Source organism: Pygocentrus nattereri, chromosome 8 (genome assembly GCF_015220715.1).
Source record: "Pygocentrus nattereri isolate fPygNat1 chromosome 8, fPygNat1.pri, whole genome shotgun sequence".
In the NCBI taxonomy this organism is placed as follows: Eukaryota; Metazoa; Chordata; class Actinopteri; order Characiformes; family Serrasalmidae; genus Pygocentrus; species Pygocentrus nattereri.
In genome coordinates this window covers 30,105,920-30,132,690 of record NC_051218.1, presented here as the reverse complement: position 1 = coordinate 30,132,690, position 26,771 = coordinate 30,105,920, and the positions used below count along the sequence as shown (strand labels likewise).

At 38.7% G+C, this 26,771-nt stretch overlaps 1 protein-coding gene across 1 annotated transcript in view; it reads right to left on the bottom strand.

The window, feature by feature from the left end:
* lingo2 (leucine rich repeat and Ig domain containing 2) overlaps positions 1–26,771 on the bottom strand; it is a 453,337-nt gene that overhangs the window by 181,534 nt on the left and 245,032 nt on the right. Inside the window, exon 4 of the mRNA XM_017693392.2 lies at positions 13,926–14,013. The gene's annotated coding sequence lies outside the window, so the exon portion shown is untranslated. The remainder of the gene's footprint in view (positions 1–13,925; positions 14,014–26,771) is intronic.

The window sequence follows — 26,771 nt, the reverse complement described above, 5'->3', positions numbered from 1 at the left end:
ATTTGATTCAAATTCGTAATATTTTATGTGTTAAAAGCTATATTAACATTTATGCTAATTAGGTTACACAAACTGCTTTGGCTCAGCTAAATAAAGGTTCTCCAAAAGAACTTTTTCCCCTTGTAACAAAATAAGGAGTCTAAGAACGCATAACTTTCTCTGCTGAGGTAGGATGGTTTTCTCTCTCATGCCACAACATGACACTACGCAACATGGGTTTCTGTTAGCTAACAGCAGTTAGAGTTCTCTTCCAAGTGTGTTGAGCTATCCAGTGACATTGTGTTAGAAACAGTTTGAAAAGATGTTGGAATTTTAGCTGTAAATTGTTTGGGTGCAAGGCATACACTAAAACATTCATTCAGGAAATTATGACCAATAAACTCAGCAAACTGGGTTTAATTTCTAGTAATTAAAATTGATATAATGTATATAAAGATGACCTGATGGATAGTAAGCAAGACTGCTTTGGTTGAATGTGAAATGAAGTGAAAGCAACAAATGCTAAACCTACACTGAGCAATATGAATAACGTTTCAGGGCTTTTTATGTGAATCAAATTAAAAAGGTCTCTCTTTACTTGCTATGAGAGGTTTTTTTTTGGCCTTGGATCTGTATTCATCTAGCAATGCTACCACTGCACTGGTAGAAATAAAGGTTCTGTGAAGGCATATTTTATTTTCATCAAGGTACAAACAATGTAAATGTTCCCTCAAAGGTACAACAGTCCAATTATGTGCCTTAAATATGTTTTTTTTCCTTCTAGTGGAAAATATATTTGCACTTTTTCCTAACCTAATGTTTAAAAGCAGAACAATGAACTAAAAAGCCTGGAGATGAGATAGGGGTTCACACTATACACTCTTAAAAATGAAGGTTCTTCAAGGGTTCTTTAGTAAAAGACAATGCTACTACTTAGAAACATGGACACTACAAGAACCATTTGCATGATTGTCATGTTCTTTGTATCAGGAACAGATTCCTTTGATTGTTGGAGAATGTGCTGTTGATGGTCCTATTTAGAACTTTTTTGAAACCGACTTCATATAGAAGCAAAAATGATTCTTCAACTGTGTCAAGCTATGTCTATCATAATGATAGAAGAACCCTTTTTGGTGCTATATAGAACTGTTTTCAAAAAGTATTCTATATAGAGGCATCTATATAGAAGGCACATCTCTATTAATCTAAAGAACCATGTCACCATGCAAAGAATTCTTTAATCATGTGTTCATAGCTCTATATAGAACCATTTTCCTTTCTAAAGAACCCTGGAAGAACATCATTTTAAGTGTGTATATAGCTTTTTGACAAAAAGTCTACAGCACAATCTCTATTAATCTGAAGAACCCTTTTCAGAAGTAAAGAACCCTTTCATTATCAAATGGTTCTTTTAGTGTTTATGATTCTATATAGAACTATTGTCTTTATTAAAGAACGCTTGATTAACCAACTTTTTCTTCAAGAGTGTACACTGATATAGTGTGATTTTTATGCAGAATTTTACATTTATGGGTTAAATATCATGTTTATTATAGAATGAAATGCTGCAGGCAGGAGCTGAAATGTACCATCTTCAGTACATGTGTTGTTTTTAACATCTCATCGTCCATTTGTGTCTTCTTTTTCTGACACATACGTTTGTTTGGTATTACATTAGAATTCATGTTGCGCATGTGTTTATGTGCAAAAGAAACAAAAGAAAAGAAAATATAAAATCCCAGACTGCCATTGCAATGCCAGCGCGAAACCTAGAGAGTAAACTGACTGAACCTGGAGTGGTGCACTCACTGTCTCCTGGTGCAGTTTTGGTTTTGTTTATCAGATGTACAAATGAACAGTCACTGGGGGGATCTCTCACTGAAGAGCTGTGATTTTTGTAACATGACAGCACAGAATTCCAGCAGTTATACAAATTCCTCTAGATTTTTAGGCTGACTGCAATGAAAATACCCTGAAAAAAGTGAAGCACTGAGTTCACTTTATTCAAATTTGTGCATTATTTCTACAAAAAAATTGTATGTAGTTAAGTAAATTTGGCTTAATTCTAGTTGATCTAATATTTCTCATTTTAAGATGGTTGTGTGCTTATTATGATATGATCTAGCTAATTCCTAGACATTGTTACACTGCTTTAAGTAATTTTAATAAGGAAAATTCTCACTATACTGGCAGATAGTTTTATGGTTTCAAGCACATTTCTTTCAAGACTTTCGTTCGGCCTCAAAGAGGTTCTGGACAACTGTCCGGTGACTCAGGAGCGGTCGGGGTGGCTGCGCCCAAGCTGTATTCGACAAGGGTGGAGAAACTCGGACTTCAAACGAGGATATTGTTGGTCGGTGGAAGGAGCATTTTGAGGAACTTCTTAATCTGGGAGACGTGCCTCCCTCATTGGGGCCAGAGGCTCCTATGGTGTCAAGTTCCATTTCCCTGGTGGAGGTCACTGAGGTAGTTGGTAAGCTCCTCAGTGGCAAGGCACTGGGGGTGGATGAGATTCATCCAGAGATGCTTAAGGCTCTGGATATTGTGGGGCTGTCATGGCTAACATGCCTCTGCAATATTGCATGGACCTCGGGAACAGTACCCTTGGACTGGCAGACCAGGGTGGTGGTCCCTATTTTTAAAAAGGTGGAACGGAGGGTGTGTGCCAACTATTGGGGTATCACACTGCTCAGACTGTATACTCGGCATTAAGTCAGACTCTTTCAGTGTTAGCGTTGGACTCTGGTTGTGCCCTGTCTCCACTCTTGTTCGTGATATTCATGGACAGAGTGTCAGGGCGTAGCCGGGGTCAGGAGGGCATTATGTGGGGAGGCTGGAGGGTGGCGTCTCTGCTATTTGCAGATGATGTTGTTCTTTTGGCGGAATCACATGGACGCCTCCAGCACTCACTGGAGCGGTTTGCAGCTGAGTGTGAAGCGGTTGGTATGCAGATCAGCACCTCCAAGTCTGAGTACATGGTCTTGGCCCGGAAAAGGATGGCATGCCGTAGGCTGGGACAGACGGCAGCAGTAATGTGGTCACTGTACCGGACTGTAGTGGTGAAGAGGGAGTTAAGCCAAAAGGCGAAGCTCTCTGTTTACCGGTTGATCTACATCCTGACCCTCACCTGTGGTCATGAGCTGTGGGTTATGACCGAAAGAATGAGATCGCAAATACAAGCGGCAGAAATGAGCTTTCTTTGTCGGGTGGCGGACTACATGCTATGTGATAGAGTGAGGAGCTCGGTCATCTGGGAAGAGCTCAGAGTAGAGCTGCTACTCCTCCGCATTGAGAGGAGCCAGCTGAGGTGGTTCGGGCATCTGATCCGGATGCCCCCTGGGCGCCTCCTGGACGCCTCCCGGTGGGGGTGTTCCAGGCATGGCCCAGCCGGGACAAGACCCAGGGGTCGTCCTAGGACCTGCTGGAGGGATTATATCTTCAAGTTGGCCTAGGAGCGGCTTGGGGTCCCCGGGAATGAGCTGGAGAAAGTTGTGGGGGACAGGGTCATCTGGGATTCTCTGCTCTCCCAACTGCTACCGTGACCCTATCTGGACTAACGGTCAACGGTGATGATGAAGCACATTTCTTGAAACAAGTACAAACTGTTTCATTAAACTACAGTAATCTTAACAGGAGAAATATTAGCTTTATTGACCAGACTTAAGAGAATTTTACACGCCCATTTATATGTCTACATTCCATAATGATGTAGTCCAAAATTGCTTAAAATCTTGTACATTAACATATCAAAATCCTTTTCAAAGCATCATGTCTTTTGAGTCACATAAACCAATACTGATGTAAAAGCACAGCTACGTCTGATAAAAAATGAGTCGGGTTAAAGTTCTTTCCAAAATAAAAAAAAATAAAAAAAGACAGATTGAGCAGACATAGAAAAATCACAGGTCAAAAAGCTTCTTAAGCACTGGGAAATTTATAGAACTGCAGTGGAACTTAAGACATCCAGTATCTAGTGGTGTAGGATCTGAAGATGTATGGCTTTGTTCTACTCCTTTTAGATGCTTTTCATCTAAAATAAAATGCCAATGCTGCAAAGTGAGAGGAGTGATCATTAATAAAGCAATCCTAAGCAAATGAATGAGGTAACTACATAACATTGACATAATCAAGTTATAAACATGTCATAGCAGATGTAATAATGTAACAGTGTCATGTTATTATTGCCAGTATTCATGACTGACTATGTTTGATGACATAATAATTGTAACTAATACTGAGTCCATCATTACAATCACTGGTAATGATAACATGACACTGTTATATTACTAAACAAAACATGGCATAACAGTTTATGATGCAGTATGACATATTTAATATGTTAATAACATGATTGTCAATATTCTGTAGCTGGGTTCAAGTATTCAAGGCAAGTGTTTTAAAAAAAGGGAATTAGGGACTAAATGTAAATAACTACAATAAAAGCAGTTTACTCATTAATATACTTGAGTAGAAATAAAACTATCATTTGACAACACAAAGAGTAGTAAATGCAACTAGTTCCTACACACTTCTGGTTATGAATATGACTTTATTATACAAAAGAAATTGTTGTCTTTCAATTTATAGAGCATCATACAGAACAGTGGTCACTGATGCTGCTACTGGAGATCTAAACTCTACACTCACAGCATAAATACAAGTTATTAAATTCCTGAAAAGGATTACTGTGATGTATATCGGGCCCGCCTTTCTCATACAACTCATTTACATTTATCTGTTGAATGGTTTAAAAAACTAGTAGCGTTTCTTCTGTAACACTGTGCAGAACCCAGTTTGGCACCTTTTATTTGTAAAAGTGCAACATTGAAATAAATTCAGAAAGACCTTGTTAAGCACCATAGCCAGCAGGCGAATCTATGTTTCACACCCAAAACTGAGGATCCAAAAGAGAGCTCTTTGTAGTGCTTTGTCAGTTACAGCCACAAATGGCAATTAAATATGCTAAACTGAAACAATGGAAGGCTGCTGGAATCAGTGTTCGGTGCTTTGAATAGAAAATAATGAGGCCCAGATATGCACTGACTAAACCCTTCGGCAACGGCGTGCTTCAGATTTCAAATCAATATTTTCCTCTTAGTGTATTGCGGCTAATTTTACGTCTCTCACAGTCGTTTTGCTATTGAAGATCAAAGGAGGGTACTTTCTAAATATCACACGATCTTGGGCGCAATGCAAAGATTCAGAAGAAAAAAAAACTGCTGAAATATTCAGATGTTGGGGCTCGTACGGTTCAGAGACCCACACACAGTTCATGACAGGGGCAATTGCACAGTTTCACAGCTCCTTTTTAATGAGAAAAAAAGAGCTTCATACTTGCTAACGCTTGTTTTGAACCCAAGAAGGCCTTAGAGGGTCTGGCTTGAAAAGCTTTTTTTTTTGTCGTAAAATGTGCAGAAATCTTCTGCTAATATGTTCACCTGCATTTAATCTATTAAATTTTCAGTGGCCTGCTTCTATCTTACTGCTTTAAAAAGTTCCTTTATTAAAAAAAAAACAAAACAAACGCAAAAAATATAATATAATGTGAAATGGTGGCATGAATTGCATGAAATATGCATAATAAAATTATGCTGATATCAGTGATATTCAAATTTTGAGATAATTTGAAAATACCTGAGTATACCCTTTATATCGTGTGTAAATTTAATGATGAATGGACCAAAAGAAATGGCCGAAAATGACAAAATGACTTTGAAAAACGTCTGGCTCCATAGACTTACATTAAAATGAAAGCATTTTTTTCCTTTTTACCATTGTGGAGATACAAGGTTTTCTTCTGACAACAATGATATATATATATATATATATATATATATATATATATATATATATATATATACAACCCCAATTCCAAAGAAGTTGGGACGTTGTGTAAAACATAAATAAAAACAGAATACAATGATTTGCAAATCCTTTTCAACCTATATTCAATTGAATACACTACAAAGACAAGATATTTAATGTTCAAAAGGATAAACTTTATTGTTTTTTGCAAATATTCACTCATTTTGAATTTGATACCTGCAACATGTTCCAAAGAAGTTGGGACAGGGGCAACAAAAGGAATTGAGGAATGTTCAAAAAACACCTGTTTGGAACATTCCACAGGTGAACAGGTTAATTGCAAACAGGTGAGTGTCATGATTGGGTATAAAGGGAGCATCCCTGAAAGGCTCAGTCATTCACAAGCAAGGATGGGGTGAGGTTCATCACTTTCTGAACAACTGTTTGAGCAAATAGTCCAACAGTTTAAGAACGTTTCTCAATGTGCAATGGCAAGGAATTTAGGGATTTCATCATCTATAGTCCATAATATCATCAAAAGATTCCGAGAATCTGGAAAAATCTCTGCAAGTAAGCGGCAAGGCAGAAAACCAACATTGAATGCCCGTGACCTTCAATCCTTCAGGCGGCACTGCATTAAAAACCGACATCATTCTGTAACGGATATTACCACATGGGCTCAGGAACTATTCAGAAAACCACTGTCAGTGAACACAGTTCATCGCTCCATCTACAAGTGCAAGTTAAAACTCTGCCATGCAAAGCGAAAGCCATATATCAACAACACCCAGAAACGCCGCCGGCTTCTCTGGGCCCGAGCTCATCTGAGATGGACTGACGCAAAGTGGAAAAGTGTCCTGTGGTCTGACGAGTCCACATTTCAAATTGTTTTTGGAAATCATGGATGTCATGTCCTCCGGGCCAAAGAGGAAAAGGACAGTCCAGATTGTTATCAGCGCAAAGTTCAAAAGCCAGCATCTCTGATGGTGTGGGGGTGTGTTAGTGCCCATGGCATGGGTAACTTGCACATCTGTGAAGGCACCATTGATGCTGAAAGGTACATACAGGTTTTGGAGCAACATATGCTGCCATCCAAGCAACGTCTTTTTCAGGGACATCCCTGCTTTTTTCAGCAAGACAATGCCAAGTCACATTCTGCACGTGTTACAATAACGTGGCTTCGTAGTAAAAGAGTGCAGGTACTAGACTGGCCTGCCTGCGGTCCAGACCTGTCTTCCATTGAAAATGTGTGACGCATTATGAAGCACAAAATACGACAACGGAGACCCCGGATTGTTGAACAACTGAAGTTGTACATCAAGCAAGAATGGGAAAGAATTCCACCTACAAAGCTTCAACAATTAGTGTCCTCAGTTCCCAAACGCTTACTGAGTGTTGTTAAAAGGAAAGGTGATGTAACACAGTGGTAAACATGCCCCCTGTCCCACCTTCTTTGGAACGTATTGCAGGCATCAAATTCAAAATGAGTGAATATTTGCAAAAAACAATAAATTTATCAGTTTGAACATTAAATATCTTGTCTTTGTAGTGTATTCAATTGAATATAGACTCAAACAGTACTTCACCTGAACATTTTAAACATTTATATGATCTGCCCTCCCTTTAAAATCTTATGAAATCATTGACATGAGTATTACACCCCAAAAAAACACTTGACTTTTCTCTTTGTTTTCTCTACATTCTGGTTTGAACTCCGCCCCTAGTGCTCATATTGATGTTATGTGTGAGCATATAAGCAGACCTATGCAAACACCTATGTTTGGCATCTCCATGTTTGCAGATTAACAGATGTAGTAGTATGAAGCAGCCATAAGAATCCACTGTGACTCTCCACGGAGAGAAGAAGAAAAAAAAAAAAAAACATATAGAAACATAAGTAGAATGTTTTACAGCCAGATAGTGTGGTCAAAACTAACTGTTCATAAAACTGCATCATCCCAGGTGGGTTTCTCCGCAGCTGCCCCTAAACCTCCATATATCTTTTCCCTAAAGACTCCCCGTGTCTTTAGCATTCTAAGCAGACAGTATAGTGCTGCTTGGTGCTGTGAGGCCGCGGAGGCATCAGTATCCCCCTCAGTCTCTGCACAGTTGAGAGCTGATTCCTGGGATAAGCACCAGGCTTTGTGCTGACACGCAGGAGAAGCACAGGGAGGATCTAACAGCTTGTTCAGAGAATTTAAGGTGGTATTTTGAGGTGACAGCATGTGTGGGGCAGGTTCCTGGATTACAGTGGGCCTAAATTGCACTGTCACTGTTGATCCCATTAAATCCCAGGCTGGACATATACACTACATACTTAAAAAACAGTTCTATATAACACAGAAAAAGGTTCTTCTATCATTATGAGCTTGATATTGCAGCAATAGCAGAACCATTTTGGTGCTATATACCATTTTCTTTACTAAAGAACCCTTGAAGAGCCATTGTTTGATAAGTACAGGAAAAAGTGCTGCATTGAATTTATGTGGTTCAAAATGTACATAATTTCCCTTCGAATAAGATATATTATTATATAATAGGAACACAATTAATACTCAAAGACAAAAACTGCATAACTTGCAGTCACTCTGATAATCAGGCTCTAGCCTTGACTCCACTTAATTAGTTGGATCAGGTGTGAGATTTTAGGCTGGAAGGTTACACCCTTAAAAAAATGGTTCTCCAAGGGTTCTTTAGTAATGAAAATGGTTCTATATAAAGCCATGAACACTCAAAAGGACTCTTTGCATTCTTAAACAGTTTATACATCATGAAAGGGTTGATGTCGCTCTGGATAAGAGCATCAGCCACATGCCATAAATGTAAATGAAGAATGTGCTGTGGATAGTTATATATAGAACCTTTTCAAAAAGGGTTCTATGTCGCACCCAAAAGGGTTATTCAATTATTACAAGATTGACATTGTAACAATAGAAGAACCCTTTTCGATGCTATATAGAATGCTTTTCAAAAAGGCTAAATCTAAAGCATATACTTCATCAACATCAAAATATTCATGTAAAGACATCTCTGAGTGTTCATGGTTCCATATGGAACCATTTTCTTTACTAAAGAACCCTTGAAGACACATCTTTTCAAGTCTGTGGACCAATTATGCTCACTTTGTAAAGAAACACGTAGTTAGTCGATGTTTTTAAGTACTTTGCACAATACAATATCAACAATATACTTAGAAAAGCACATTGTGACAAAATGTCTCAGAAAAACAATAAAATGTCATCATATTGCCCACCCCTGCTTATCACATCTAACATCACAGCTCTGATGGTCTACTATACTCGCCTTCAGCTGCAGCCAAATCACAGCTAAGATATTACGAGTTCTTTCTCAAGTTCTACTGCTTATATATATATATATATATACATACACTATGAAGTGAAACATTCTGAAATGATATGATATATTTATCTGTTACTTCATTAATAATCCAATAACTGCAGAAAAACTAATTTTGTCAGTAATCCAATCTATTAATCAATGTGGTGACATGCCCATGAGTTATCAGGATAATGAAGAAAGTCTGAGTCTACAGTGAGTTAGACGGAAGTCATACTTCTGCTTTGCAACCAATAAACTCACAGAATAAGATGTGACATAATGTAAAACTCAAACTTTTTTTAAAACATTGCGCCGCTGAAAATATGAACAGTGTTTTGCTGCATCTCACGGCTACACTGCTTGCTTAATTCTGGAACTGCCATCTGTTTTCATGCATGCAGTCTCAGAAATCAGAGCAAGAGTTTACATGCACTGAGAAATCTGATTACTGAGCTAAAATCCAGCTCTTTTTATCAGATTTCCTAATCAGATTTCTAGACATTACTCTGATCTGAGAAATCAAAAAGTGCTGTTGACATGATCATTTGAATAATCAGATAACTGCGGAAATCTGATTATGAGTTAAGTATTGAATCCATCAGCGTCATCCATACAGCTCTATTCATCATTGCAGACACAACTAATTAGTTGACATCAGTTGAAATTGTAGAGCAGTAGCATCAAAATAAAATATCATATTTTTCACTTTATTCATTTGTTTATTTATTTAATTGAAAACAGTGATTCTACACATTTAATTTGTGATTCAAAGATTTCATTCCCTTGCATGCACAGAAACAAGCTATGACTTTGCATTTACATTCTAGAAATGGAATATAATATATTATATTCCCAGTTCACACAGTATCATGTCTCTCTGCCTCATTAATTGCATTTTCTTCTGACAAGACCGATGTGTTACTGCAGATTCCTGAGAAAATCCACTTAAGCAAGCACTTTGTTCATGTTACACCCTGGCTGTTGAATAAATGAGGGAGGTGGAGAAGAACAGTAATCATGTGTTCAGTCAGAAACTGAGGACAGGAGTGTGTGTGTGAGTATGAGAGAAAGAGAGAGAGAGAGAAACAGAGAGAGAGATAGAGAGATAGAAAGAAAGAGCAAGTTAGAGAGACTGTGAGAGAGAGAGAGAGAGAGAGAGAGAGAGAGAGAGAAAGAGAGAGAGAGAGCGTGAGAGAGCGTGAGAGAGAGAGATCTGGACATCTTTGTTCATTCTCCTACCCATGATGCAACCCGCTGTAACTCCAGAGCAGTGTGAGTGAGCAGCGGTGGGGAAACAACTCATTTATCGGCACGATGAAACTGTCCCGGAATGAAATAAATACACAAATAAAACATATTCTACCATAAAAAGCATCCAGAACGGCCTAGCACAGAGACATAGTCACATTAGAGTCCAATGAACAGGGCTTATTTACAGGACTTAGAGAGAGAGAGAGAGAGAGAGAGCAGAATGCTAAACCCTAATGTAAAAATTAACTGAGCATTCAAAAGTCTAACTGGTCATGAATTCTTTCTTTTCTCTCTCCCTCTCCTTCCCTCATCTCTCTCCCTCTTTTTCTTTTTCTCCCCATCCTCTCATCATCCATCCATCCATCCATTTTCTAAGATGCTTCTCCGTCAGGGTCGCGGGGGGGTGGGGGGGTGAGGGGGGGTGCTGGAGCCTATCCCAGCAGTCATCGGGCAGAAGGCGGACACCGTGGACAGGTCGCCAGTCCATCGCAGGGCAGACAGACACAGACAGTCACTCACACCCAGGGGCAATTTAACATATCCAATTGACTGCATGTCTCTGGGCTGTGGGAGGAAACCAGAGAACCTGGAGGAAACCCATGCAGACACGGGGAGAACATGCAAACTCCTCCTCTCATCTTTTTTTTTTTATAGAATGTACGATACGGGCTTTCTATCTAAATGCCTTATATCTTATCCTTCATTCTACACTGTTTAGGATATAACTGAACAAAATAATAGCTATTATTAATATGTCAGTTGATTCTTAGACTTTTGATTGGTCATGTAGCATCCCATCACTGTCAGAGTTAAACCTTCTACACTGTTTTTGCTATTAGTGCCCCACGTAAGTGGGTTTTAAGAAAAATTTCTTCTTAAGACTAGTTGATGATTGAGGCCCAATATTTCATTGTGCTGTAAAGCACCTAGAGTTCCATAGCAACCACATAATAATACCATAGTAACCACCTGGGGCAGTATAATCGCACATTTGCAATTCAATAGCAACCACCTGAGATAACACTGATAACACTGCTTAGCCACACCCCAGCAACTATCTAAGATACCATGCCAGCTAACACGTCTGTGCTAACTAGCATCATACTGAGTGATGGGGGGGCATCCAACCCACCCAGAGGGTGAGAAAAATTGTGCTCTCTTGGACACCCAGCCACAGATGGCTGTATATATAGTTTGCTTAGATAAGTGAGAAGAGAATATATAATATTAAACAGGTTAAAACATGTGTTTGTTTATTGAGGAGCTTGTGTTCACATACCATGCAAAATTTTTAGCCACTGCAATGAAAAAAAAAAACTCTGAAGGCTGATATGAGGCACATTAGTCATCAAAACTATTTATGGAGGAAAAATGACTATGATGAAGGTCAGGTGTGTGCTGGAATGAAACACTGAATCAGGAAAGGCTTTTTTATGGGTGCTTTTTTTTGGCACTGGCTGTCTTGCTTCACAGACAGTACAGTGAGCCAAAGTGAAATGCATAAGAGTTTGAGCTGCAGCCCTGAAGCCCTGGGCCGAGTCAGAGAGAGAGAGAGAGAGAGAGAGAGAGAGAGAGAGAGACCCTGAAAAATCACACAACACCAGCCCAGGCTGAGCTTTAACCCTCCACTTCATTTACAGATCAAACGCTGCTCCTATGAACCCACAGATACACAGAACATGCAGAGATCGCTGATGCTCCACTGATGTAGAAGCTCAGAAACAGCTGATTGGCACTTTAGATGTACTCCATCCACAAACACCAATAACAGCCACTGGCACAACTGGACCTCTGATAAACGTGGTTTCTTAAAACACTATGAAAACAGCAGATTAATGCTGTGAATGTGGACATTTTCTTTATCTTCTAATTCTATATCTATTCTTTATCCTCTATATCAATGATTTCTTTCTTTCTTTCTTTCTTTCTTTCTTTCTGTATTCTTTTCTTTCTTTGTGTATTCCTTTCTTTCTTTCTTTCTTTCTTTCTTTCTTTCTGTATTCATTTCTTTCTGCATTCCTTTCTTTCTTTCTTTCTTTCTTTCTGTATTCCTTTCTTTCCTTGTGTATTTTTTTTTCTTTCTTTCTTTCTTTCTTTCTTTCTTTCTTTCTTTCTTTCTTTCTGTATTCACTTCTGCATTCATTTCTTTCTGCATTCCTTTCTTTCTGTATTCCTTTCTTTCCTTGTGTATTTCTTTTTCTTTCTTTCTTTCTTTCTTTCTTTCTTTCTTTCTTTCTTTCTTTCTTTCTTTCTTTCTTTCTTTCTTTCTGCATTCCTTTCTGTATTCACTTCTGCATTAATTTCTTTCTGTATTCCTTTCTTTCTTTCTTTCTTTCTTTCTTTCTTTCTTTCTTTCTTTCTTTCTTTCTGCATTCCTTTCTTTCTGTATTTCTTTCTGTATTCCTTTCTTTCCTTGTGTATTTCTTTTTCTTTCTTTCTTTCTTTCTTTCTTTCTTTCTTTCTTTCTTTCTTTCTGTATTCACTTCTGCATTCATTTCTTTCTGCATTCCTTTCTTTCTGTATTCCTTTCTTTCCTTGTGTATTTCTTTTTCTTTCTTTCTTTCTTTCTTTCTTTCTTTCTTTCTTTCTTTCTTTCTTTCTTTCTGCATTCTTTTCTGTATTCATTTCTTTCTGTGTTCCTTTCTTTCTTTCTTTCTTTCTTTCTTTCTTTCTTTCTTTCTTTCTTTCTTTCTTTCTTTCCCTCAACTGTAGGTGCTTTTGTTTAGGTGCATTTTTTCTTTTTTTAATGTAAAATTGTTGTATAATTCTTTTTTATTCTTTTTCTTTTTAACTGTCCTTTTTCTTTCTTTCTTTCTTTCTTTCTTTCTTTCTTTCTTTCTTTCTTTCTTTCTTTCTTTCTTTCCTCTCTCTTTCTTGTTTCCTTTTTCCTTTATTTGTTTCTCTCTTTCTATTTTTCATTTATCTGTTTTCTTTCCTCCTTTTTTCTCTCTCTTCTGTTTAGCCCTGTCATTTGTTTTCTCCTTCTTCTTCTTCTATCTTCCTCTTTCTTTCTTGCTGACATTTGGCTCTTTGATTCCTGGCATTATTGCAGTGCCTTGTAGAACCTCATAAAGCTATTACTGAGGCCCAATATATCTTATGGAGACTCAGCTCTCTTACATACGGCCATCAGCTTGATTCATGGCTCCCTGTTCTCACTGAGTCAAGAACATTAGGCCGTTGTTCAATCAACCTTCTGCTCCTGTATTCTCACTGGGTCCACCACTGAGGCAAACCACCAGAAGCTATAAGATATTACAGTAATGATTCTATGTGTGTGTGTGTATGTGTGGGTGTGTGTGTGTGTGTGTGTGTGTGTGTGTGTGTGTGTGTGAGTGTGTGAAATACTGAAATACCTGCAATGCATTTCATGTAGGAGGAACATCTATTTACACTAATAGAACATTTTTTTTCTGAACGCTTCAATGTTCCACCACCTGTTTTAACATTATTATTTGACACTATCTTGGCTTGAAGGAACACTAACAGCAAAACTGAGTGCTTAAGCAAGCACCTGCTGTCATTACTGTATTAAACATCCTGTTACTCACCACATTGAGAAAGGTTCTTCCCCTTAGCCATGGCGTAGTTTCCTGCGTCACAATAAATCTCTCTTTTCCTCAGTGTCAGTGTTTATATCTGGAAGAATATTTACAGTAACTGTGTTACAACATCATAAACCAAACAATAAAACAACATAAAACAGTCATGTTTAATGCCAGTTATTCTATTTGCTGAATTTTAACCCTAATCACATGTATTTTTTTTCCATTCATAAAACAGTAATCTGTGTTATAGCTGTATGAGCTGTATGAACATTTATTTTCCTTGCTTGAGCACATAATCTGAACATGAATATCACATGGTTTCTATAGAGTGGATGCAGTTTTAATCACCAATGTCCAGCGAGAGCAACAGTGTCTGCATGTTCCATATACTGTATCACACACACACTATATATATATATATATATATATATATATATATATATATATATATATATATATATAAATAAGTGTATATAAGCAAGAAAATGCATTGAAATAGCAGATTCTTTGTATGACATTCAAAGTTGTCAATATTTAATATAAAAGTTTGATCCAAATTTAAACATGTAGTGTAAACCATATTAACCCCTTAAAACCCCTAGCATAGTACATACTAAGATTTATTAATCAGTAAATACAGGGACTTCAATGCAAACTCGTTGAGCCCGACAACAGCCCCATGGCCATGTTATGGGTTAATTAATTAACATAACTGCACTGTTAGGAGAACCAACGAACAATAATACATACACACAAAGGTTAATAAGAAGTTGTGAAAAGCCGTCTCCTTGCTTCTTCTTTTTAGGGCTGACATTTAACGCATCTCGAACAAGGCAGAAAGCAGACGAGTCACACTTCACAAAATCATTATAGCCTCTTTAACACTGGACAGACTGTCGTCCACTGACTGGGGACACATAGCTTGTCCTTTAAAGACATCTCAAGTCTACAAGGACATCTGGAATGTCTGTATTCCACTCTGTCACTCCTTCCTCTGCCCTACGTAAATCACTTTACTCTCTCACTCTCTTCCCCTCTGTCCATCTGAAAAGAAAGACACTAATGAGGCTTTCCATGCTGGCCAGGAAGAGACAGAGGCAAGATGATTATGCAAACACTGCCTCAGAATTTCTAATGAAGGCTGTGGAGGATAAAGAAGACAGTCAGGGACTGGTTTTAAAATAAATAAAGAAAAAAAGAAAGAAAGAAGGAAAGAGAAGAAAGTTTGTGCTCTGGACACTCTTGTAAAATCAAACTTGACACTGAGTACTATTAGTAGCCCATTAAGCAGTTCAAGGACAATAGCTGTCCTCCCATTTGATCATTTATCGCCCAGATCCCCTCGTTAAGCCCGAGCTGGGCTCCACAATGCTTCACGAATATCAATGGCCATGGTCAGAGAAAAAAAAAAAAAAAATAATAAAATGGGGCAAATGGGGCGAATGGATTTTTCATTCTTCTGTTTGACCTCAGCAAGGTGTGCTTCATATTTTATAGAGCTGTGCTATCTGGTCTATCCTGTCCATGAATTATTAAGTCTGAAATTTAGTTGCATTTATCTTTAATGAGTCATGTAGTGAATGTAAGGCCAACCTGACCTCACAAAGATTTTATAGGAATTACATCAACTGGAGGTAATTTTGCTGGATTCAATATCCATGAAGTCCTACGAAAAAAAAAAAAAATCTACATCCTTAATCTCAACCATGCTAAACCTTGCATGTTGCAACTATGATGCAACTGTGATTCCTTTCTTTCTGTTAAAGAAATGAGTGTTGTAAAAAGTAGTGATTTCATTTTTAGACAGCAATTGTTCTGTTTTCATTTTTCTTTGTTCAATCAGGCTTTCACTTGAAGGTGAACTGACACCTTGAAATATTCCAACTTTTTTCAAGCTGGATGGCTAGACAGCTGTCTTTCAAGAATTCTAATAGAGGCTGCAGTTAAGATGCTAAAACTGTTAAGAGGCCATGGAAAAAAGAACCTTATATGAAAAGACTGTGGTGTAGCTGAAACTGTGAATCAACAAGTTCAGTATTTTACTTCATGAACTGCTATGAAGGACTAAAATCTACACCGTGCTGATCAGAAAACCTGCTATGTTGGCCCATCTTATGGATAATGTTTGACTTCTGATGTAGCAGGGGATATTCTCTCCTTTCCCCGCTGTCAAAATGACAAGCCGGCAATAAGAGACAGGGGTCAAAAAGACCCTCCAAAGAGCCACATTGATTTCTGCCCTGGAAACTGATTCACCATTACCACTCAAAAGGAGCACAACCCGACCTATGAGGAGCAAAATTACAGCATGTTCTTCTCTCTCTCTATCTCTTTATCCCTCTTATCCCCACATTACGTTTATTTCAGAATAAAGGAAACTGAAATCAAGGTCATTTCATCTCCTACTCTCATCTTCTGGTTTTCATTCCCAAAGACACCACTAGTGACTCTCCTGTCCATGAGAGGCTCAATCTTCTTTTAATAGACATATAGTGAGTAACAAATGCTCCCTCCTGACAAATAAAACTTTTTTAAAAATAAAATTTTTTTATTTATTTATTTTTTTGGATAATATAGTTTGCTCTTTGCCCTTGTACAGGTTTACAAGACAGTAGTGCGTCCTCCTATGATGTATGGTTTGGAGACTGTGACTCTGTCTAGAAGACAAGAGGGTGAGCGGAGATGACGATGCTGAGATTTTCGTTGGGAGTGACAAGGATGGACAAGATTAGAAATGAGCAGATCAGAGGGACAATGAAGGTGGAGCAGTTTGGAGATAAAGCCAGAGAGACCAGGTTCAGATGGTTTGGACGTGTTGAGGAGGAATAGTGGATATATTGGGCAAAGAATGTTGGAGATGGAGCTGCCGGGTAGAAGGAGAAGAGGTAGACCTCAGAGAAGGTTTACGGATGTAGTGAAGGTGGACATGGAGATGGTTGGTGTGAAAGTAGAGGAGGCAATGGATAGGGCAAGATGGAGGCAGATGATCCGCTGTGGCGACCCCTAAAGGGAGCAGCTGAAAGAAAAAAAAGCTCTTTGCCCTTGTACCTTTGTCTCTCCATCACTAACTTCTAGCTGTACTTCTGTCTGTAATAAATCATGCAGTGCACTTAAGGCAAATTGTACCTAAGAATTATGTAAATTGAGGCTGAATTTACTCAATTCCACACCAATGAAAATAAAAGAACAGCTAGGAATGAAAAAATCAGCCACATTTACAAAGTTATCTGTTCTAAGTCTCTGCTCAGAGAGAATCCCTATGCATTTAAAATCCCTGCATTTGAATCCAGGAGTGGATTTGTGGAATCCAGGAGTGGAGTTTTGCTCTGCCTCTGGCTCCCCACTGCTGCACAAGCCTGTGCTATGGATGTGATGAGTATGTATAAGTTCCAGGAGGACATGTTGGCTCAAGGACTTGCCATGGATTAACAGCAATGACAGCTAGCATGGCACAGCACAGAATTAGTGGAGTCCATGAGGCTGCTGTAACAGAGCCAATCTTCCTCTACATCCAGTCCCAGATACCAGCCAACTGCTGGTAATCCACCTTGTCCTCTACCTTCTCAAAGACTGCCTGAACCCAGAGTACCCTACTGTCTGACCTCACTGTGTATGAAGGTGTCTTCCAGAGTATAGAAGATTTTTTGACAGTGTAATCACTACTTCAAGTAAATACCACACTGTTAGAAATTAAGGTTCTGTGCAGGTATATTTTTCACTCATCAAGGTAAACAATGGCAATGTTTCCTCAAAGGTACAACAGTGTTTTTAAGATCCACCTGTGTACCTTAAATATATTTGTAACTTTTCATAACCTTTCATAATGTTTTAAAATAGAACAATGAAATAAAAAGCCTGGAGGCGAGACGGGGTGTGAGCTGTCACTACATCTTAGAAATTAGCTTGGATTACAGCTTGGATTATCGTACAGTTTTGTTCCTTGACTAACAGCAATGAGATGTACATTTGAGGGTACCACCTCAGTGATGAGAGGGGTACTGCCCCAGTGACAGTTTCACACCTTTTTTCTGAGAGGGTAGGATTTAATTAATGAAAAGAGGGTGTAACATGGTTCATGATCATCTGAATGAACTCCTGTGGTAATTAAGGGGATGAGGTGGGGGGCAAGTAAAACAAAAGCCTCAATTCAGCTGGAGGTACCAACTAGATCTGTGATTTCAATGTCCATAGCCTTTACAAGTGTAATTCCAGAGCAAAATACCTTGTTGTTTGCAGAACTTGGGGTGCCTTCAGCAATAGTGTTTCTGTTTGGACTGAACTCACAAAAGCTACATACTACAAAGATGACGGATGGTTTCAAAGGCTTTCTCCAAGTTCAGCTTGTACATCAAATTGTGAAGGAAGCATTCAAGAAGACAGGTACAGGTTGTACCAGTTTGACAACTTGCTACAGTAGAACTCCCCAACTCCTTATCTGAAGTGACCATCATTTGCAGGCCTGATGTGTAGTCTTTCTCTCTGTCCAGTCAATCTGTCTGAAAGTGCTGTTGCTGACACCTTAAAAAGAATCCTCAAATGGCACTTTTTTGGATAAAGCTTGGAAGTTCTTAGCTTGGACATCCCAGTCTTTTAGTTGGTATAGAAACTTTACATGGAAGTTCAAACTTTATAAAAACCTTTGGTTTTGGATGTGGCTTATGCCTCTGCTTCCATGGAATTTTCTCTAATATACAGCACCATAAAGCACCAGTACTCTTTACCACATGGTCAACTAGCCTCAGTTGTAATGGTCTTAGATGTGATGGCTCCTGCTCTGCAGATTTTATACTGTGGACCTTTTTTATGACCCTGTCTAGCACAAGGGATTTCACTCTCCAAGGAGAGAGGTACCATCCTACCATTGGTCTCAAATCACTGATCCTTCTTGTTGGTCCTTTGTTGTGCTCACCTTGCCTTTCTAACCTCTGTTACTGACCCAGCCTCTCCAGTCCCTGGTACTGATTAAGCTCCTTTGGCCTCAGTCATAGCTGACCCATCCTATTTGGCCCATTGTTCTTCAGTCAATATTACCTTTTCTCTGTACATCTCTGACCCCTTGTCTAAAGCCTGTAAGCTTTGAGGTCAGTGGTGAGTCTCCCTAGGAAACGCTTCACAGTTCCAGTTCCAGTTCTTAATCATTGTTCAGTTCCTTTTCTCATGCACACGCACACGCACACACACACACACAGACACACACACACACACACACACACACACACACACACACACACACACACACACACACACACACATATATATATATATATATATATATATATATATATATATAAATATATAATTTTAAGGGCAAATGTTGGTATTCCTTTTTTCCTTTCCTTCTTTTCCTCTCTCTCAAAGATGAAAGCTTTAAGTTCGGTTTATCTGACAGGGGCAGTTTGATGTCTACCAGGTTTTCCAGGTGGTAGACCGAAATCATATCTTATCTTTGAACTCTCACTCTTTGAACTCCATTTTTGTAAAGTCATTGTTTTTCAATTTTACGTTCCTCTGCCTTATATAGTTCTTCCTTATATAGTTCCTTATGTCATATATAATCTCAGAAACATCGCATGACAAATTAATGTGAATCTAATGGCTTTTTGACTGGAAATTGAACAAAAAAAATGACATAAAATGCTCGAAAATGTGACATATTTCTGATGTTTGGATTGATGAACTTGAGCTGTTCTTTTTTGATTATCTTTACTTATGAATGGATATAATATGAATAGAACCAGTTTACTTGCTTTCTTGCAATTCATGAAGTACATTGTTTTTTACTATTTCAGAAGACTCGTGCGAGGACCTACAACTTATGTTCTCACATTATCTCCAGTAAATGTTGAACCCTTTTCACAAGAAAAAAATAAGTTGAGCTAATTTTTGCCTTCCCTTCATTTACTGCTGTTCTCACACCACAGTACCTGCACAAGGTTTGTTCTCTCAGGAGCTTTAAATATGCTTCTAGATTATTTTACACGGATCCATTCATGATCATGTGCAACTGTTTCTAGTCACGGGACTCATTAGTACCCAGTACTCTTATTCTCCTGCGTCTGTGTCAGTTTCTTTTGTTTGTTTTCACTGCAGGGCTTAATCATCTTTCATGTTTTCCTTGTTTCCAATTCTTCATTTTCTTGTTCTATAAGTTTCTAGCAGTTTCTGCAGTTTTGATCTTGACTGACAGGATTCTCCTGATATTACCATGTCCACCTGTGTTTTGACCCATACATGTTCTGTCTACGAGTTTTTTTTAAATGGCCTAATAAAGTTTATCCATGCCTAAATCAAACTGCCTTCACATTGTTCTAGCATTCGTAAAAGAGAAAGGCTCTTTCTCATAGCCTTTTACTCAGTAAGCTTCACTGCTTGACTGTGTTTTATTTTACTGAAGATAAATGAGGGAAATGATCAAGACCAAAGCATCTGAGTGCAAACTAGACTTTCACTATGAATAGTTTAGTATCACACCACGTTTCCTGCTGAAAAGCATGAATAACAGGAACTTTTTCAGTTTTCCTCGGCCAAGTCATTCTGACATGTTACCATCCTTTAAAAATGATAAGCTCAAATGAAGTGCAGTGAAGTGATATTACCAAGTTAAATGCTAATAATAGAACATAGTAATACAAGTATTATATGCTACCACATGCTTATTATTATTATAGTGCAAGTAATGTACAAGTGCTGATGTGGAATGAAGAGTGGTCTATTTGAGTGAGTTTAGCCTCCCACTGACTTGAGGCTACTGAATAATCCAGCTCATCTAATTATTCTGCCCAGCTGGACATCTTGATACATCCTTTTCAATCTCTCTCGCTTGATTAGGCCTAAACGCATGCTGACTCGCCCTTTGCCATGTGGTGATTGGCGCCTTGTTGTGATGGATGACAACGGACCAATTAATCCCATCATTATGCCAATTAAGTAGTGTGAATGCTCAGATGCGAGCAGAATTCCAAGAGGCGTCCAGAAAGTGCATGAGTATGTGGTTGGAGAGGCAGTGAGGGAGGAGGCAGTTTCAGGGGTGAGTTAACACCCACAGGAGCTGCTTAGTCAATCTAGGTGTGCAAGAGCTGTAACAAACTCATGTCATGCTGGGGGGACTGTGTGCTGTGTCATCAACCAAAGGGTTAACTACTGACCACGAACACCAAACTGAAGGAAACGCTAGTTTAATGGGAAATAAGCTATCGGTTAATAAGAAATGGCATTTCAGGAGTGGCTACCGCTGCTTGGGAGTTCCACCAGGCTCCATTAGCACGGCTTGTTAGCGTGGGTCACATTGGAACCTGTTGGGGGTGCATAGGCTGCGTTATCGTTAGCGGTTAGCAGCAGCCGCTAGCCGCCTGGGCGGAGGAGGCTCAGTGAGCTTGTGCTCCTGAGGGGAGTCAGATCACATTAAGCTGACCTCATCCCTGCCTCTATGCTGAGGGATGTAAGCCTGTGAGAAGTCCTGCTGCTCTTGGCTTCTATCCTCACACTCACTCTAATGTGGGTAATTTGAGATCCTCTCCTTCACTCTTCCCCAGAACACATTATTTTCTTTAGATTTCTGCTAGCACTAACTTCTTTGGATTTGCCCACCACTATGTTCTTTCAAATTTTGTCTCTGAGTCTCTACAAGCTTCAATTCAATTCAATTTCATTGTCAATACACACACACACATACACGTTTTTATTGACCTATTATGCAATTTAATTAATTGTTTGTTTATTCATTCATTCCTAGCTGTTTATCCACATTCATTCAATCATTTATTTCTACAATTATTGACCCATTTTCATTCATTCATTCATGCATTCATTGTATGTTCTTCATTTTTCTCTTTTCCTTCATTGTCTTGCTTTATGTCTGGGTGCATTCATTTATTCATTCAGTCACTGTGCCCTATTCATTTATTAAACACTGCCTTGCTTTACGTTTGGCTTTATACAATCATCCATAGATTAATTAATTCATGCATTCAGTCATTCAGTCAGTTATTCATTCATTCATTCTTTTGTTGCTATTCTTTTTTCTTCTCACAAAATGGCTCTGAATCTTCATTCATTAATTCATTCATTCATCCTTTGCTATTCTTTATTACTGTCTGGCTTTGTGCCTCGTGTTCTACAATCATCCATTCATTCATTCATTGAAACATTCAAAATGAATCTATTTGTTTATTGACTGCTTGATAGAGTCATTCTAGATAGATAGATTGAGCGAATGCTCTTCCTTTTGCCTGGCTCTTTTCCATTCACTGTTTAGCTGTATGTTTGGCTTTCTACAGTCATTGACCATTTGTTAATTGCTTATGTTCACCACTGTCTGGCTTGCTTCATTCATTCATTCGTTCGTTCATTCATTCATTCATTTATTCATTCATTCATTCATTCATTCATTACCTTTAACTACAGAAGCTAAATGAGATCATACTGCAGTTTTTACATTTATGCTGACAATGTATTAACACCATGTGTCATGTTTACCTTTCTTCATTATCATCTTTTCCCATCTGTCTGTTCTGTAGCTCTGTGAATAATAAGCTTATTGACAACTACCTTTTCTTCTCTTTCTCTCTCTCAAACCCACCCTTTCTCCTTTCCCCCCTCTTGCTGTCTCAGCTTTGCTCATGTCGAGGTAATGAAATGAGGCAGTGCGCGCAGACACATGTACCGTGTCTTCTCTCATTATCTTACAGAGAGCTGCATTCCTACACAGCCCCAGTGGCATTGTGCAGCACACTCCAAAGGCTTTTGAAAAGGACCAAACAAAGACAAAACACTAGAAATAAAGCCCAACACAAAAAACGAGCATTGGGGGAGGCTTTACAAGCCAGGCTTGGGAGAGATGAGGTGGGGCATAATTAGCTCATCACGGAACATATTTAACTAGTGCTGTGCTGCTGCAATAATTGTGTGAAATGCTTCCCTTACTCTTTGCCAAATGTAATATATCAGCACTTTCTGAAGTACATAATCTTGAATCCCCCAATTCAGCAGAATGGTCTGATGCAGCCTGCAGGGATGCTCAATGTACGCTTGGTCTTTGTTGATGCGGCAGGCTTGCATGTTCGGCTTTTGTTGGGTATTTGCTCTGGAGCAGAACATGTGTTCAGGAGCTCATTACGCAATCATAATGAGCTGGTTAAGGGGGGGCACGGTTAACCCCTATACAGTCAGGGGAGAACATTAGCGCCTTTGCTCCAGGTTAATTGCATATATTCTTTGCAATGGGGCGTGTTTCTTCTGTGATGTTTATCGACTACCTTGAATTTAAGACTTCTTATGATTACTTCAGCATTTGCAAGCTTTTTTTTTATCTTTTCAGAACGGCAAAATACGACCTCTTTAACCTCCAGGTATGTGATTTATCTGTGAGCTGTACACAAAGCATGCAGAAAAAAAGAAATTTGGGAAAAATAAGAAGATAGCACATCTTCAACCAAGAGCCAGTCTCACAAAGCAGGTTAGCCAGTTAAATTTGAGCTTAAGTCAATCAAACCTTGGAATTTAAGTCTCATGATAGAGGATCACTTCAGCTACATCACCACGGTGTCTTATGCTGCAAGACTAACATGCTACAGAGCAGGCTTATGATATCAGTAAGATTATGATATCAGATCATCAACAGTTCTTCAACCAATCAGGGCCAAGCTTCTGACCGATCAGGGACAGATGCACTTCTTTTCTAGTGTAACTTACAGACAGGGAGTGAACGATGGCACAAAAGTCAAATATTTCTCCAATAAGCACCAACATAATGTCAGTCATGGGGCAGTGGCCATTTCAAATGCCTTATTTTCTTCATATTACAGTCACAGCTGCACCTCTTAGGCTCTGAGAAGCTAAAACTTAAGAACCCTGTCTTTAAGTTAACTTTACTTTGTTAGACAGCCTTTGAGAGTGAAGATATAAGAAAAATTAAAAGATTAGAAGGTCATAAAACTAATAAGACTTATAACAGGTCAATAAAAAGGGCAACAGTAACCTGTTGCTTGCTAAATAGTGACACCACATTCATCTATACTGCTAAACCTCAAATTAAAGTTGGTTGTTTATCTTGTCTTCTCCATCAGTTATCATTAAATGTGTCAACTTCAACATCATTTTAAGATGTTTAGGACTAGACTGATAAATCATTTAGAATCTATTATTAATCCAGTCATAAACCCTTTATAAAGAAAGTCTTGTATTAAAGAGGTACAGCAGTTATTAAAGTAGGACCATATAGCTGCTTTCAGTTTGTGACATTGTTACATTTTGTGTAAATGTCATGATGAATGGACCAAAGGAAATGACCAAAATTACTTGGAAAAGATCTGGTTACATTGACTTGCATTACAAGTAAAGTATGTTTTTTTCCCCCTTCTCCTGTAAAGTTACTGTTTTGGAGATATGACGTTTCATTCAGCAATATATGTATACCATGTCTGAAACAATTCATTGATATTAGTTAATTTGATCAAGAGCAAATAAGATGAAAGTTACAGAAGAAAACCAAAACTATACTGTCTTTGAGATTGGAGCTGGAGAGTGAATCATTGGGTCTAGTAAAACGCTATTGACTACAATAAAAACAAACTGAGTGTTGATGATCTTTCTTGCTTTGTGTACTCAACACAATCGTATATCTAATGTCAGTTTCAAGCTCTCTCCACTTTATGGAGTGACAGCTTGGCAAGCAACCCCACTCCCATTCCAGCTCTTGGCCACGGAGGCAGCTATGAGTTATGAGTGCCAGCAAATTAAGATTCATCAGGCATCCTGTCTTGCTCACTTGAATCTATATTCAATTTTGAAGCATCTTTTATAGCAGAGGCAGTCCAGGACATGCTAGCATTGTGGGGTGAAATTGGGCTCACATAAATAAAGTTATAGAAATCATTAGATTTTGTGGAAATACATCACAGCTTCACCATCAGAGGAGGCATAAGAATCTCAGAAACAAAAAACAGTTTCTTGGGAAAAACAAGAAAGGCCTTGCTGCAAATAAATGACGAGGCTTGTAAATGTTGTCATTTACAATTGCATGCCTTGTCAGTCATCTTTATATTGCAGTGGTGTTAAAGGTGCTCTGGTTCTGATAAACATGGCCACAGTGATCAGTGAGACAATGATATATGGAGCTGTGATCACTTATGTACAATCCATTAAGATTAAGTGACCCTTATTAGTCCTACATCAGGGAAATTTCACCTCTGCATTTAACCCATCCGTGAAGTGACACTCCACATACACACTAGTGAGCACACTTTCCTGGAGTGGTGGGCAGCCCTATCTGCCAGTTGGGGGTTAGGTGTTTTGCTTGAGGACACCTCAGACATGTACTGTTAGCTCTGGGGATCGAACCAGCGACCTTCTGGTCACAGGGCCAGTTTCCTAACCTCCAGCCCATGACTGCCCCCCTGCATACTCAATCAGGGATGTAGGAGGTTGTTTTAAGAATTCTAAGCAGCGTCTATTTGACGTGACTGATGTCAAGCAGAACAATTTCCCATATTTCATTAGATTTTTTGGTGACACTATTTACAGTGGTCTTTTTTAGATTAAATAAACACACACCACCAACATCCTCAACAAGCTGTTACAGAAACATTGGCGCCATACTGTGCCTGGAGCTTCAATGGATTAGGCTTTGGGTTAAGGGTAGGGTTAGGATTAGGGCCAGGGTGAGGGTTAGGAATAGGTTTTGGGTTGAGGTTTAAGGTTAGGTTAAGGATTTGGGGCAGGGTGAGGGTTACATTTTGGGTAAGGTTAGTGTAAGATTTTGCTTATTAGAAGTGAAATATAAAGTCTACTTCATGTAACATCAATGATACATCTACTGAATGTAAGTGATCATTGTAATTACACTAAGTATGTTAGTAATGTGTAAGACCAGCTCCTGGTTTCCTAACCAAAGAAAGGTCTAACTCTGCTGTATTGGCCTGGATTGGACAATTTTCCATTTCACGATTTTAACTCTAATGTTTTCAACAACCTAATAAGAGTATTGTAATACATGCAGAGTTTATATACAGCACAAGGATTCCATTAAACATGAACTAAAAGTGACAGACATGTATTTTTTAGTTCCTAGAAATTGAGTTCCCCAATGGTACACCACATCTGCATGAATAAAATATGTCCCAGCTATTGCTCAGCGTAGGTAAGCTGAATGAAAACACTGTGCTGATGTAATATCTTTTATTTATTGGAAATAATCTACATATTTCAATCAAGTAAATTCATGCATCATTTTTTCAGCATATACATGTATGTAGTACTTTTCTAAAAGTTTTTGGTAGTTTTGCCACGCAGATGAACAGAAACCGTGATCTCCTAAGAGATACTCTCCCTACCCACCAGCTGTAGATGCTTCTAGCCATGTGGCCTTTGAAGTAAGCAGAAGAAACCCAGAGAGCTACATTACAATCTCAAAAACTATAAGCTCATTTTCATGGGTCTATGTGGCAAAATAAACAGCCCATTAAACATAACCTTCACTAGATAACTTTCAGATGTTAAAACATCCATCGCCGCTGCGTTACAAAGAAAAACAAACACGTCCATACGAGTTTTATATTCATGAAAGAGTTTTCCCTCGGCTCGAGGCAGCTAGCCCTCGTTGCCATGCAATGTTTCTGAATAGGAAAGGCTTTGCTTAATCATTAGCAGGCAGCGATGTGGGGGGAACAGCAAAAGGTTATGCCACACAATTGTAACAACAGAGCCTACATCAGTGTGCCCCAAAGGCTTGACAAGAAATGAGAAAACATCTTCTACTGCACTCAGATCTGATGTGAAAGCATAATTTTATTTTGAACTCATGCTGACCTTGATCTTAAGAGGTCCTACTCTTTCATCAGACTTGTCAAGGAT